This window comes from Haemaphysalis longicornis, unplaced genomic scaffold (genome assembly GCF_048455015.1).
Source record: "Haemaphysalis longicornis isolate Haplotype H1 unplaced genomic scaffold, Haemaphysalis longicornis Haplotype H1 scaffold_1, whole genome shotgun sequence".
NCBI classification, from domain to species: domain Eukaryota; kingdom Metazoa; phylum Arthropoda; class Arachnida; order Ixodida; family Ixodidae; genus Haemaphysalis; species Haemaphysalis longicornis.
Window position 1 is genome coordinate 441,206,153 of NW_027526203.1, and position 12,874 is coordinate 441,219,026.

General features: G+C 47.1%; 1 protein-coding gene and 2 non-coding genes across 11 annotated transcripts in view; 1 reads left to right on the forward strand and 2 right to left on the reverse strand.

Annotated features, from left to right (window-relative positions):
• The window catches only part of LOC144155851 (uncharacterized), a 1,021,707-nt gene that overhangs the window by 53,050 nt on the left and 955,783 nt on the right, over window positions 1-12,874 (forward strand). The gene's annotated exons all lie outside the window — the stretch shown is intronic.
• Trnar-acg (transfer RNA arginine (anticodon ACG)) lies at window positions 10,676-10,748 on the reverse strand. Its single transcript has one exon. It is a non-coding gene; the product is annotated as a tRNA-Arg (tRNA).
• On the reverse strand, window positions 11,033-11,105 carry Trnar-acg (transfer RNA arginine (anticodon ACG)). Its single transcript has one exon. It is a non-coding gene; the product is annotated as a tRNA-Arg (tRNA).

Here is a 12,874-nt window from a genome sequence, read left to right on the forward strand (position 1 = left end):
AAACTCTCTAATATCGTCAAAGACACTTACGCACAGAGGTGTAATGCGGAAAGTTACGAAATAGCGCTTGGTCTACCCATCACTGCATCAACAGAGGGAATTATCACTCCGTATGCTCTGTCTGTACCGCCCGTAGTTACCCTGTTGACCGGGACCCGTCTGGGCACTTGCGCATTCGTTTCGGTAGGGGGGGGGGGATTAGTTTCGCAGCTGGCCCTCGCCGTGCCCGCGCATTCGTTACGGTGGGGTGCGCCCTCCTCGCCGTGCATAGAGGTGGCGAAGAGGCGACTGGAGTGGTGGTGGAGGAAAAGCAGGGAAGGGATGGGTACGCAGGTTGAGTAATCATGCGGACGAGAATTTAGAACAGCGAGGGGAGAAAAAAGGGGGGTGGGGGCGAGGAGTTTAAAACAGAAAAGAGGGAGAAATGGGAGGGAGGAAGCAAATCTATAGGTTAACCTGGGAGTAGGGCATGTAAACGTAATAAAACAGGCAAGTCGATTGCTGACAACCGACGCCCCGATTCAAAGGGAAAGCCACTAATCATCATCATCATCATCATCATCATCATATGCGCGCGCAGGCGCAGCCTGGTCCCGGTCAGCGCGGTAGCCACAGAACAGACGGAGCGAACGGAGTGCTAAAACTCTCTGTTGGAGAGCTCTGTTGGAGAGTCGCTGCCCCTCTTTTACAGAGGGCGTTACAGGGTACGGGGATGGGGTGCAGAGGGGCACGGCTCCCCGATTCAAAGGGCAACTGAAGACTTCTGCTGAGCCTCGGACGGCACCGGGAAAGTTAGGTTTATTTGAAGAAGGCGGAATGCTTAAGGATCAGACGATATTCAGTCGAAATCGCGGTGGCGCTGGTCACTAATTTGACGATATATTTCGCCTCTATGAATTCCCCCAATTCTGAAAAAAAGAAAAAGTGATTTCGAAATTACCCGTTTTAAGCAGATATATAGTTGAATGGCTATATTATTTAGCATTAGACAGGCTAATCACCCGTCTCCTAGATTCGTTACCTGCGGTCTCATTGGGGGTATGAATGGCGTATTGACGTTGCCCTTTGTATCCGGCTCATACTACGTATAACAGCTCCACTGGAGAGTATGACCAATATCTCGATCTTTACGCTAGTCGTAAGTTGAGATATCAGCAATGGGGCTATATATTACGAAATATGAATGCATCCATATCATAGGCAACAAAATTAAATGAGATATGATCCGACGCACTCTAATAATATAACACACATATGGTTGAACCTACGTGTACATTTTAACGCATACCATTGTATTGTAAAAAACTTTATTGATGGCTGCAGTGCGCGCTTTACCGCGTAGACTGGGCCTACGTCGTCCTCGTGGTGTGCGGCGCGGATCTCCGCTTGCCGTTGCCGGCTCGCCGGGTACTTGCCGTGGCCAGCGCCTCGAGGGCCTGCTGGAAGGCTCATTGTTGTTCCTCTTGGTTGTTGCTCGTCGTCGAGGCCTCAAGTCGCGGCGGTATGCGTCCAGTATTAGCTTCTTCGGGATTCTTGATGCAGTCCCACAACATGTGTGCGAAGGTCTCCCTGCGGCATGCGTTGCACTTGTTGTTCGAGTGTGTCTAAGGGTACATTCTGTGCAGCAGTGCCGGGCTCGGCAGCGTGGCCGTTTGTAGTTGCCTGCCTGCAACCTGCTTAAACCACGTGCAGGGCGGATGGAGAAGTCTGCGGGTCAAGCGGAAGGCCTTGGTCGTCTCGTTGTAGTTTGTCATACCGTCTCTTGTACTGAACCGTAGCGGTCGGTTAGTGCTCGCGCCCTGGCATGTGCCGTTTCGTTTCGGTTTGCGTTTCTCTCCGACGCCTCGCCCGTGTGCGCGCCGGGGACCACTTGATGCGTTCGTTCCCCTTTCCTTTCACTTCTTGCAGTATGCGAACCGCCGTCGGTGCGATTCTACCATTGGCATAGTTAAAATTCGTTCTTAAACTGGTCCGTGTATTAAACTCCCTTGCTTTGTCAATATTTATCGTGTAAGCCTTCATTTGGTAGCATGAATCTGCAGGTTTCGTAGTATTTTCGCAGTGAGGAGGCATGCATATAAATGTACCGGGCCCGAGTATGTATTGCTTTCGAGCGGGGTGAAGAACGTTGGTGGTGACGTCTCTTCTTACAAAAAAAAACTAATATACCCATGTTTTATACTCTTCGTTTCGCGCACCCTCTGTCTCGCTGAAGAAGCTCGTCGCCTCGCTCGTTTACGTACCCTGGCCTCCCAGGGCCGCTCAAAACGCCTTTACGACAGTCGGCACCGTGCGGTTTCGTACGCTAAAGGCGACATGGTATTGTTGTGGACGCCTGTACGCAAACGGGGACTGTACAGCAAGTTCTTGTCGCATTACACGGGACCATACGTTGTCGTCGGTCGGTTGAGTGATGTCACCTACGTTATCTCGCGCGTAACGACACCTGGACGGAGAAGCTGCAAGACTGAACTCGCCCACGTCGCCCGGTTGAAGACATTCCACCCTCGCCTGTGACTTCCTCGTGCCTCGCCCGACGGGCTTCGTCTGCGAAGGGGGAAATGTCACGCTCGAAACTGTACAGCGCTAGACTAGTCGCGACCAATCCCCAAGCAGGGTATGCGTCAAGGGGTGGAGCAGAAGAGGAAGTAGAGGACGAACCGCACTCGTACTGACCGCAGGATCGGTGGCCGCCTCCTTCAGCGCTCTTATTCCTATTTACAGCTCCAAATAAACCCTTTGCACCGTAACAATATTAGTGCTGCTCTTAGGGCAGGCAAAAAAAAAAAAAACTTATAAGGCACAAAATGCTTATTTTTTCGGTTCCAAGTGGTGACTGTGCTAGGCAATATATTCCCCTCTCTGCTTTTCGTTCAGCAAAATTCCAATCGTCTTTTCGTCGCCTCAAAAGCCTTGAAGTTAACTCCCTCTGTGTTACCCTTAAATCCTGGGGCTTCTGGAAGCAGAATATTTCCCTCATGTAGGTTTGGATGGACACCCTCGCATTCTAACACTATGTGCCGCATAGTTTTTTTTTTTTTTTTCGCAGACCACGCATACCCCATCATTTTGTGTATACTTCCCCACAAAGCTCTTATTTAGCAAGCAACCTGCTCTAGCCTCAAAAAGCAAAGCACTGCCTTTGGAATTATCCTAGAAATTTTCTTTGTGATCTCAGCCCAGAACATCTCCAACGAAGTTTTAGCATCCGTTTTTTCTCTCCATTTATTCGTTTCTATCTGCCCCGCCTCTTTTTTGGATACCTTGGCTGTCTTGGATTCTCCACTGTTCTTTCCGTATTTTATCCTTAGCCTTCTAGTCTTCCTTAGCCACTGCGTGGCCACACTTTTCATGCATAGGTACCTAAAAACTTCAGCTGTCCACCTACGTTGATCCATTGCTCTCAACCTCCTCTCAAAACATATTTTACTCTGCGCTTCTGGAGCTTCAGACGACGTCCAGCCCATATCTCCCTGCACTTCTTCGTTAGTTGTTTTTCCATGCGCTCCCAAGGCCAAACGGCCTACCGTTCTCTGATTCACTTCAAGGCCTGCTAGAGCGTCATTCGCAAAATGGGGGACCCGGAACCATTACTCCGTTCCACATTCCTCTCACTACTTCATATTTGTTATACCCCCACAGATCTTTATGCTTCGTTTCGCTTTCCCTTTCCCTTAAGTTGCTCCTCATCCCCTTCGTTTATCCACACTCCCAAATATTTATATTCCGAAACGAAGCGTAAAGATCTGTGGGGGTATAACAAATATGAAGTAGTGAGAGGAATGTGGATAATTGTGGGTAATTCGCCATGCTGGATTGACACTGCGTCAGTGCTAGTGTCATTGAAAATTCCCGCTTTTTCTGAGCTAAAATTTAACCCCAGGTCGGTGGCTTCCTGGCCGCTAATATTTATGAGCCGTTGCATAACGGTCTGGTTATCAGCTAAAAGAACAAAGTCGTCTGCGTATATCATTCCCAGAATACGCTGTTGTACCATTTCGGCTTGTAACATATGTGTTAGGTTGAACCCTAATTTACTTTGTTCTAGTTTCTTTTTTTTTAATCCTGCCATGTAAAGCATAAACAGTATTGGGCTCAAAGGGCATCCCTGTTTCAGTCCCCGATGGGTGTTGACCTGCTGTGCGCATTTCTGCCTTTCTCATGTCAGGTGCAGTCTATTATCTTTGTAGATTGCTATAAGGAACTGTATTAACTGGTAATCTAATCCCTAGAGTTTCAGCATTCTCTACAGCAGTTTTCTGTTTACGTTGTTATACACCCCTTTAATGTCCAAGAATATAATCCATAATGGTCTATTCTGCGCTTTCGCAATTTCAATGCATTGTGTTATCATGAACAAATTATCGTCCAAAAGCCTGTCTTGTCTAAATCCATTCTGCAGTTCCCCAAGGATTTAATTTTCTTCCATCCCTGCTTGAATTTATGATTTTATCGCCTACAATACGAATCTATACACCACCGACGTTACTGTGAGTGGTATGTATGATTGAATACTGGCTTTGTTGCGTCCGCCTTTATAAAATTCAGTTTTACTGGCCACCCAGAAGCGACCGAAGCGATGTGCGATTTGGTCCGTAGCGAAAAGTAGTTCGTCACTCATTGCGCCGCTTTCCGTTTCGCTTGGAAATCGCCAGGGTTTATACAGAATTTCGATTTTGGGGGGTGTCGAAATCCTCCTGGGGGTGTTGGGGGTGTATAATTCGCGGTTATGGAAGCTTTTTCAGCGGGTGTCGAAATCCTTCTAGGGAGGGGGTGTTGGGGAAGTGTTTGGGGGGGGGGGGGGTGTATAAATCCCTGAGAATCGCTCCACGTAGATAGCGCTGAAAGCGACGCAATTTTTGTCCCTTCAGTCGCCCGGCATTAATTGTTCAAGTCGCTTTTGTCGCACGGCTATAGAGGGATTGGTATCGACCAATTTTTGTCACCGCGGCAAGAGGGACGAAAGAAAATGCGAGTAGAGCACAGAAATCGCGTTGCTTTTGCCGCTGCAGTCGCAGTTGTGTGAGAGGCACCAGCTCGAGCTGATATTCAGGGTGCAACTGGCCGCCCGTGCCCAGGGCCTCCTGGACTGAGGGTGCCCCCTGCAAGTAAGGAGCGGCTCAACCGTCTCCGTTTCGGCTCAGATAAATCGTTTATACCACCATCTCCGATCACCCACCAGGCACGTTCAAGGTTGAGAATTGGTTTACCTTGGAGCTGCAACGCAAACTTGATTCGCACTATTGCTAGAAGCAACTCATTTGTCTTATCGAGCTCGATCGCTTTTTAACGCGCCAATCCTAGAAAAAACGCACTCGGAATGTGCATTTGAAATAGGAAGCATCGGGATCTTCAACGCGCCTTGCGCCAGATACAGAAAGGACATGCCTCACTAGTGTCCTAGCTTGCAGCTGCCGCTACAAGCTTGGTCGTAGGGGTCGTAAAGGTCGTAAAAAGTATAGTAACGGCCCTATTTACTAAATCCTTACGAATCTCACTACCCCGCGGTACGGTACATAGCCTCTACCACTAGCAGCTGCATGGTTAAGAAATTAACTGAGTGAAGTAGTATGCACTAGATTAAGGTCGTAGTTATGACTAGGTTGTGCATGGCCAGTTAGTGAACGCATGTAGCACAATAGGTGTTCTCGCTAAGGCTTTACTAGTTAAGATTGTGGTGCTTATACTGCCTGCTTCAGTTAGTAACCCTGACTATACTTGGTTACAACTCAAGAACGGCACCACCTCATGTAGTGTATCACTCCGCCAAAGCGCCGGACCCGTTACGTCAGTGCGCGCGCGTTTTGGAAGGGGTTTGCTATGAATGCGTGTTATCGTCTGCCTTGTCTTACACAGTTTGTTTGTCGTCACTGGAGTCGTTTATAAGCATATTAAGTCCAAAAAATCACGGGAACGGCTCACGCCATGTTCAAAATATTCCTAGTAACGCCCTATTTGCGCCGTGCGGAGAAACATCCGGCTACGGTGATAAGGCACAGCGGCAACTTCCGGTGCCATTCTTAAGTTGTCACCGAGTATAGTGCTACATTTACTACCTCCAGTTACTAAGTACCTAGTGTATGCTGGGACAAGTAACTTGTTAGTATTCCATTAGTTAATGCCCCGGACTTTTTTAAAAGTGGTGATCAAAATCACTGCACAGTGTACGAAATTACCCGGTTTGTCATATGCAGCAGCTTCTATATCGCCCTGGAGATTCATGCTTCACAGTGTTACGGGTTTGTGTCATTGAGCGCACGTGTACACCTTGTGTTTTTCAGATGGCTCAAAGCTTCAGGTAGGGATAGAGTTCCTATGTAGGGATAGAGGTTCTTTTATGACTTTTACTTCAGGCGCGCATAGATGACTCTCAAAAACATAGCTGCAAAAGCCAAAGCTGCCCTCACACATTAAAAAAAAAAACTCGTATCTATAGTTGTTGCTCAACCACTACGAAAGAAATCTTGCAAATACCGAGCCGCTTTCTTGAATGGTTCATTGTGGCTGCAGTTATATAACTATAACTGTCAAACTGTTAAAGAAAAAAGATAAGTAGCCCAAAATATAGTTTTAATAAGTGCCTGAATATAGGAATGAAACTAAAAACCTCCCCCCAAACACCAAAAAAAAAAAAAAAACAGCGAGCCTGCCATGATTCGAACCTGGAATCTTGTGATCCGTAGTCAGACGCGTTGTCCGTTGCGCCACAGGCCACGTTTTTTTTTTTTCTTTATTGCATGGAAAACTAACCCGAATAACTTAAAATCCCACCCTAACTACAATAACGGTACATTCACTAACACATTTTAAAAGTCAGGCAGGCACACACACGCCTCAAGAAGATGCAACCAGTCCGGCGGCTGCGATTGCGCCGCATAGACACTGTACACAAGCGCACATTGTTCGCGAAAAATTGACTCAGTTCCACGAGGTTCCTCGGCATGGCGGTCAATCATGCGACATTTCCATAGGCTAAACAATCCTATCAGCACGAAAAGGTCCTATGGCACGGAACAGTTCTTCATCACTGGCCGGAATCGTATGCTGTAGGGGGTGATGTCTATGTCCTTTTTAAGAGTCCGCTGCAGAACATCCCAAACAAAACACAGCATCCCGACATAAAACAAAACATTGATCAATTGTCTCCGGCTGGTTACACAAACGACAGTTAACAGACCAAGGCACATATACACCTTTTCTATTGAGCCATGTTTTAACAGGCAACGTTGATGTGTGCAACTTAAAAAAGAAAGTTTTTGCAGCCGCTTGGATGCACATTTTCTTGACTCGCTTCAACACACTGTCATCTAAAATCATCAGATATGGTTGACGATAAATGGGCACTGGAAATAAACTTTCAATTAAAATGCCCGTCAATTCTTTCCTGGAGAGACCGTACAAATACTCGAGAGAAAAACGCACAATAAGAAACTTGAAAGTGTCAGCAACCTCTTTCAGAAAGCCCCAAAGCGGCTTAGTATTCGCGGGGTTAGTTGGAGCAAATAAAAAAGGCAAATGAGCACTCAATTTATACTGAATAAAAACCTTTAAAAACGGATGATCAGCCATTTCATGTGCAGCTTTCCCGCTCATGGCAGTCGTTTCAACAGTGATTACTCTGCAATTTTTTAGCAAAATGAAAAGTTATTTTGCATAGCTAATATTCGGGGTGAATACTTGCTTTGTGCACAGTTTCAAGTCGCGCACGTTGCGCGACTGGGTTCCTAAGCCATGGGGACTATCCCATAGAAATGCATGGGGAGTTAGATTTGACAGCGAATTACACAAAAAAATATTCGGAAACCTGAAATCTTCTTTTAGCGTTTTAATCTTCACGTTGACTTCTAGCCTTATGCCAAATATCATTTTCCTAAAGTGGTTTTTCTAGGTTCCCGAGAGGTTGTAATTTTGAGCGAGGAAGCTGGGTATGTTGAAAAAGAAGAACCGCGAAACGAGCTGGTGTACAAACAAATGCACCAATCCAACACCACCAGACCTTAAAGGAGTACTGACACGAAATTTCTCGCTTTCAGGTTTTATGCTGCAAAGAATACCTATTGGCCCAGTAATTACGAAAATCGAACCGAAAGCCGTCAGCCGCCAGCATAGAATGAATTATAGCACGTTCATTGCAACCAGTTTCAAATTCGGTCGCCGCGCGGGAAAATGGCCGTTAGACGGCCAGTCTGCAAGCGGGCCAGCCTTACGTCACGGTCTCCCCCGTGACGTCAGGGACGTTCGCCGCATCGTCTGCTACAATTGCACATGGTCCGCACTCGCCCGCGGAGTCGACATGTCGTCTGAATCGTCAGACTCGGATGAGTCGCTGCCACCCGACAGACTGAACAACTTTATTTGGCCAGGCGATTTAGGCCGGCGATGTCTTCGCCGTCGTACGTTTTTTAATATCACTGCGGCTCGAACCGGCGTAGACCGTGATAGCAACAGCTTGTCGCCACTCTTATAATCAATCTGATCGCGAAAAAGAAGTTCCACATGCGAGAAAGTAGATGTTAGTGTGGTGAAAAATTGTGCTAGGCGTTGTTATCAGCGCTGAATTTAAAAGCGGCGCTCAGATATTTGCCGCGATGGTAAGCCTACGCTGACCGGAAGCGGATGTTCGGCGCTCTGACCCAGCACTGCCGGCACCGCGGTGCGACAAGCGGCCGAAAGATGACGCCACCTGCGCGCTAGAATCAAAATAGGCCACGGCAGATGTCTTGATAACTGATCGCTGAAACTGGAATTATTGCCAAAATAAAGCTCTATAGATATGCGAAAAAGGGGATGATAGTGGATTGGAAAATTGTGTAAGGGATGGTCATTCGCAGTTGTACAGATAACGGCGATCAAATATTCGCCACGATGCTAAGCCTAAAGTTCCCAACACCCAAGCTGACTCGAGCTACGCCGAGCCCGCTGGCTTGGGCGACAGTTCTTGCGGCCGCCGCGGCGCACGAACCCAGTCCACGTTTAGCACTGCATGTCGTCGCGTGGAAAATAATGCATCTTGGCGTCGTAGTCGATTTGCTCGGATAGGCTTCCACGAGAAGTACTTCGCATTTCGCGAGCTTGCCATAGCACAACTTGGGCGAGCTCGGCGATGCGCACCGCCGCGTCGCCGCGGTGCGCGTCGACATCGCACACCGCGCGGTGCCGGCACCGCGCAGTTTTCGGCACCAGTGCAAGGCAACACCAGGCGCCGGCCACGAACTGAAGAGCAAAGACGTCGAACACGCAAAGTGCGCAAAGTTTACAAGCATTGCTCACACAGCTACACCCACGTCTCCTGCCCAAACGAATACCACCGAAAACAGCAGCGCAGGATATCGTTTCCGGTTCCGAAAACGACTATATGACGTCACCCTGAACCGGCCAGACACGCGGGCCGATGTTTCGTCACGCCGAAAGCGATTTCGCTAGTGCTGCCGATTTGTGGAAGCTCGCGGCGGGGACAATCAAACTCGATTTTAGATGTGACTACGTCCTCGGATCGCTGCAAAAATTTCTGTGAGGCATCTCTACAAACTACTGAAGCCAATTATATAATTTTATAGGCGTCAAAATTTGGTGTTAGTACTCCTTTAACGGGAGGAAGAGGTTATCGCGACGCATGGGCTCCCACTTGGACCGCCATACGAAGGTAGCCAACACTCTATGAAATGCTTGAACATTATTTCGTGCACAACTAAGGACCTGCAGAACATAAACAAGTTTGGAAACAAGAAATACATTACACAGTTCTGCACGCGCAAATATAGACAGCTCCCGCCCCATCCACGCCTGCGTTTTACGCTTCACTACAGTAAGTGCAGAAGACCAATGAGGTCCACTGTTCCGAATCTGATGTAGAGGAACCCCAAGGTACTGTATTGTTTCAGAGTCCCATGTTATGCCTCCATATTGACGCGGCTGCGTACCCCACCAGCCCTTCCAAAAACCTCTTACAAAAAAAAAAAAAGGCAAAAAATGCAAGGTCATCTGCGTAGGCTAAAACTTTGACTTCATGGTTTTCCAGTGAGAAACCATGAATGGCACTGCTTTGGAGAATACTAATGCACAGGGGCTCAAGGTACAAACCGAATAAAAGGGGTGACAAAAGGCAACCTTGCCGCACGGAAGAACTAATGGGAATAGGTCAAGAGAGTTCGCGATTTATAATCAACCGGGTCGTACAGCTTTTGTAACAGAGAGTTATGCCTTTATACAAGGCTTCCCCAAGCCCAGCTGACTCCAGAACAGCAAAAAGGAAAGGGTGGCTAATCCTGTCAAATGCTTTAGCAAGATCAATTTGAAGGAGTGCAACCTGCCCAGCACCATCGGATACGCACTCCAGTACTGAACGAGCAATATGGATGTTGGTCTGAATGCTCCGCCCCCGAATACCGCAAGTCTGGTGCGAACCTATCAGACGTGTGATTAGAATCTGTAGCTTGTGTGCAAGCACCTTCGCGAATATCTTGTAATAAACGTTACACAGAGATATCGGCCTGTAGCCATCCACGCTTCTAAACTTTTCTGCGTTGTCAATTTTCGGGATTAGTACAACAGTATAATAACCTTGGTAAAAGAACGGCTTCGTCGTTCATGCCTTGTCCATTTTTTTTTTAAGTTTTAATAAGTGCCCGAATATGAGGGCGAAAGAAAAAAAAAAAACGAGGAAAGAAAAAAATAGCGAGCCTGCCAGGATTCGAACCTGGAATCTTCTGATCCGTAGTCAGACGCGTTATCCGTTGCGCCACAGGCCCGGGACGGCTGCGTCGTTCACGCCGTGTCCAGTTATTTGTTTGTTTGTTTTTTAGTTGCAATAAGTGCCCGAATATGGGCCGGAAAAAAAAAACGAGGAAAAAAAAAAAAAAAAAAAAGCAGCGAGCCTGCCAAGATTCGAGCCTGGAATCTTCTGATCCGTAGACAGACGCGTCATCCGTTGCGCCACAGGCCAAGGACGGCTAGGTAGTTCATGCCTTTTCCCATTATCTGTTTTTTAGTTTCAATAAGTGCCTGAATACAAAAAAAAAAAACAAAAAAACAACGAGCCTGCCAGGATTCGAAGCTGGAATCTTCTGATCCGTAGTCAGACGCGTTATCCGTTGCGCCACAGGCCCGGGATGGCTTCATCGTTCATGCCGTGTCCATTTATTTGTTTTTAGTTGCAATAAGTGCCCGAATATAGGGGCAAAAAAAAAACGAGAGAAAAAAAAAGCAGCGAGCCCGCCAAGATTCGAACCTGGAATCTCCTGATCCGTAGTCAGACGCGTCATCCGTTGCGCCACAGGCCCTGGACGGCTATAGGTAGTTCATGCCTTTTCTAATTATCGGTTTTTTAGTTTCAATGCAATTAGTTTCATTGCATTAGTACTCTCTTGGTTATTACAAAAAAAGGCAACGTATATCGGCGTAAGCCATTACTTTAACCTCACAGGATTCAAGGCAAAAACCTTGCACGAGAGGACTTTGAATGATTTTTACACACAAAGGTTCAAGGTAAAGCGCAAAGGAGTGACGACAGAGCACAGCCCTGACGCACCGAGGCATGCACATCGACAGGGGAGGTCAGGTTCCCGTTAATAATGAATTTGGTTGTGCACTGCTGGTAGGCCATTTTTACCCCGTCTAGAATTGTTTTGCCTATTCCTACATGTTCCAGTATTTTGAAAAGGACGTCGTGACACACCTTGTCGAAGGCCTTTTAAAAGTCTACCTGCAACATGGCTACCTTTCTGAAATCCATATCACATGTTTAAGATACTGCGTGCTATGTGGATGTTAGTAAAGATATACTCCTTCCCCTAATACCGCATGTTTGATGCGGGCCCACTATATTCTTGATGACTGCTTGGAACCTCTTAGCTAAAACCTTCATGAAGATCTTGTAGTCAGTGTTAGTTAAGGTAATTGGTCTGTACCCCGTGACTCTAGCAAATAGTTCAGTGTCGACACTCTTAGGTATGAGAATCGTGTGCGCTTTCGAGAAAGTAGGGGGAAGGGCCCCTCTTTGGAAAGATGCTCTGAAAACATTGTGCAAGACAGGTGTCAAGACAGCTTTAAACGTTTTATAAAAGGCCGAACCTAGCCCATCGGGTCCCGGAGATTTGCCATTATTTAAGCGCCGTCCGCCAGGGCGGCGCGCCACCATTAAGCCTAACTGCTCGCCCCGGCGCGCCGCCCTTAGATCTATTGCTTCATCAACTTCCTTTAAGCTTATGGGGCTTTCCAATTGCTCTGTTATGTCGTCATCGAGACGGGGTAACAAATTTAGGAAGTACCGTTTGAATCCCTCTCTTGGGGGATTGTAGGCAAATAGACTCTCGTAGTGAGTACAAAAGCTTTTTCAATATCAGACTGTTCCTGCATTTCAACGCCATCATAGATGATTTGACAAATTTCTTCATTTTTAGCATGGCGCTTTTCATCCGCCCATGACCGTTACGTGGGCGCCTCGCCGGCTAACAGTCTTTCTGCACGGGCCCTTATTGCAGCGCCTTTATACTTTTCCATCTCTATGTTTTCCAGTTTCAATTTGACATCACGAATATCACCAGAAAACAATCCTGGCGCCTTCTCCTCCTCGGCCGTGAGCAACATTAACAAATTACGAAGTTCCTTTTCGTCCTTCCTTTCTTTGAGTTTGATTTCTGTTGATCGCTCGATGGCTATCATTTTTACATCTTGTTTAAAACGCTCCCAACGCTCGATACAGTTGCTGTTTTCGGCCTTATCTAAATCGCCATTTATCGTTGCTACCAAGTCACGAAACTTGTTATCATTCAGAAGTTTATCGTTTTCCCCCCACCCACACAGATAAAAGGCAGTGGTCAGAGTAGGAAACAGGTTCTACCACGTAATAGCAAGCTGTGACGACACATAAATTCTA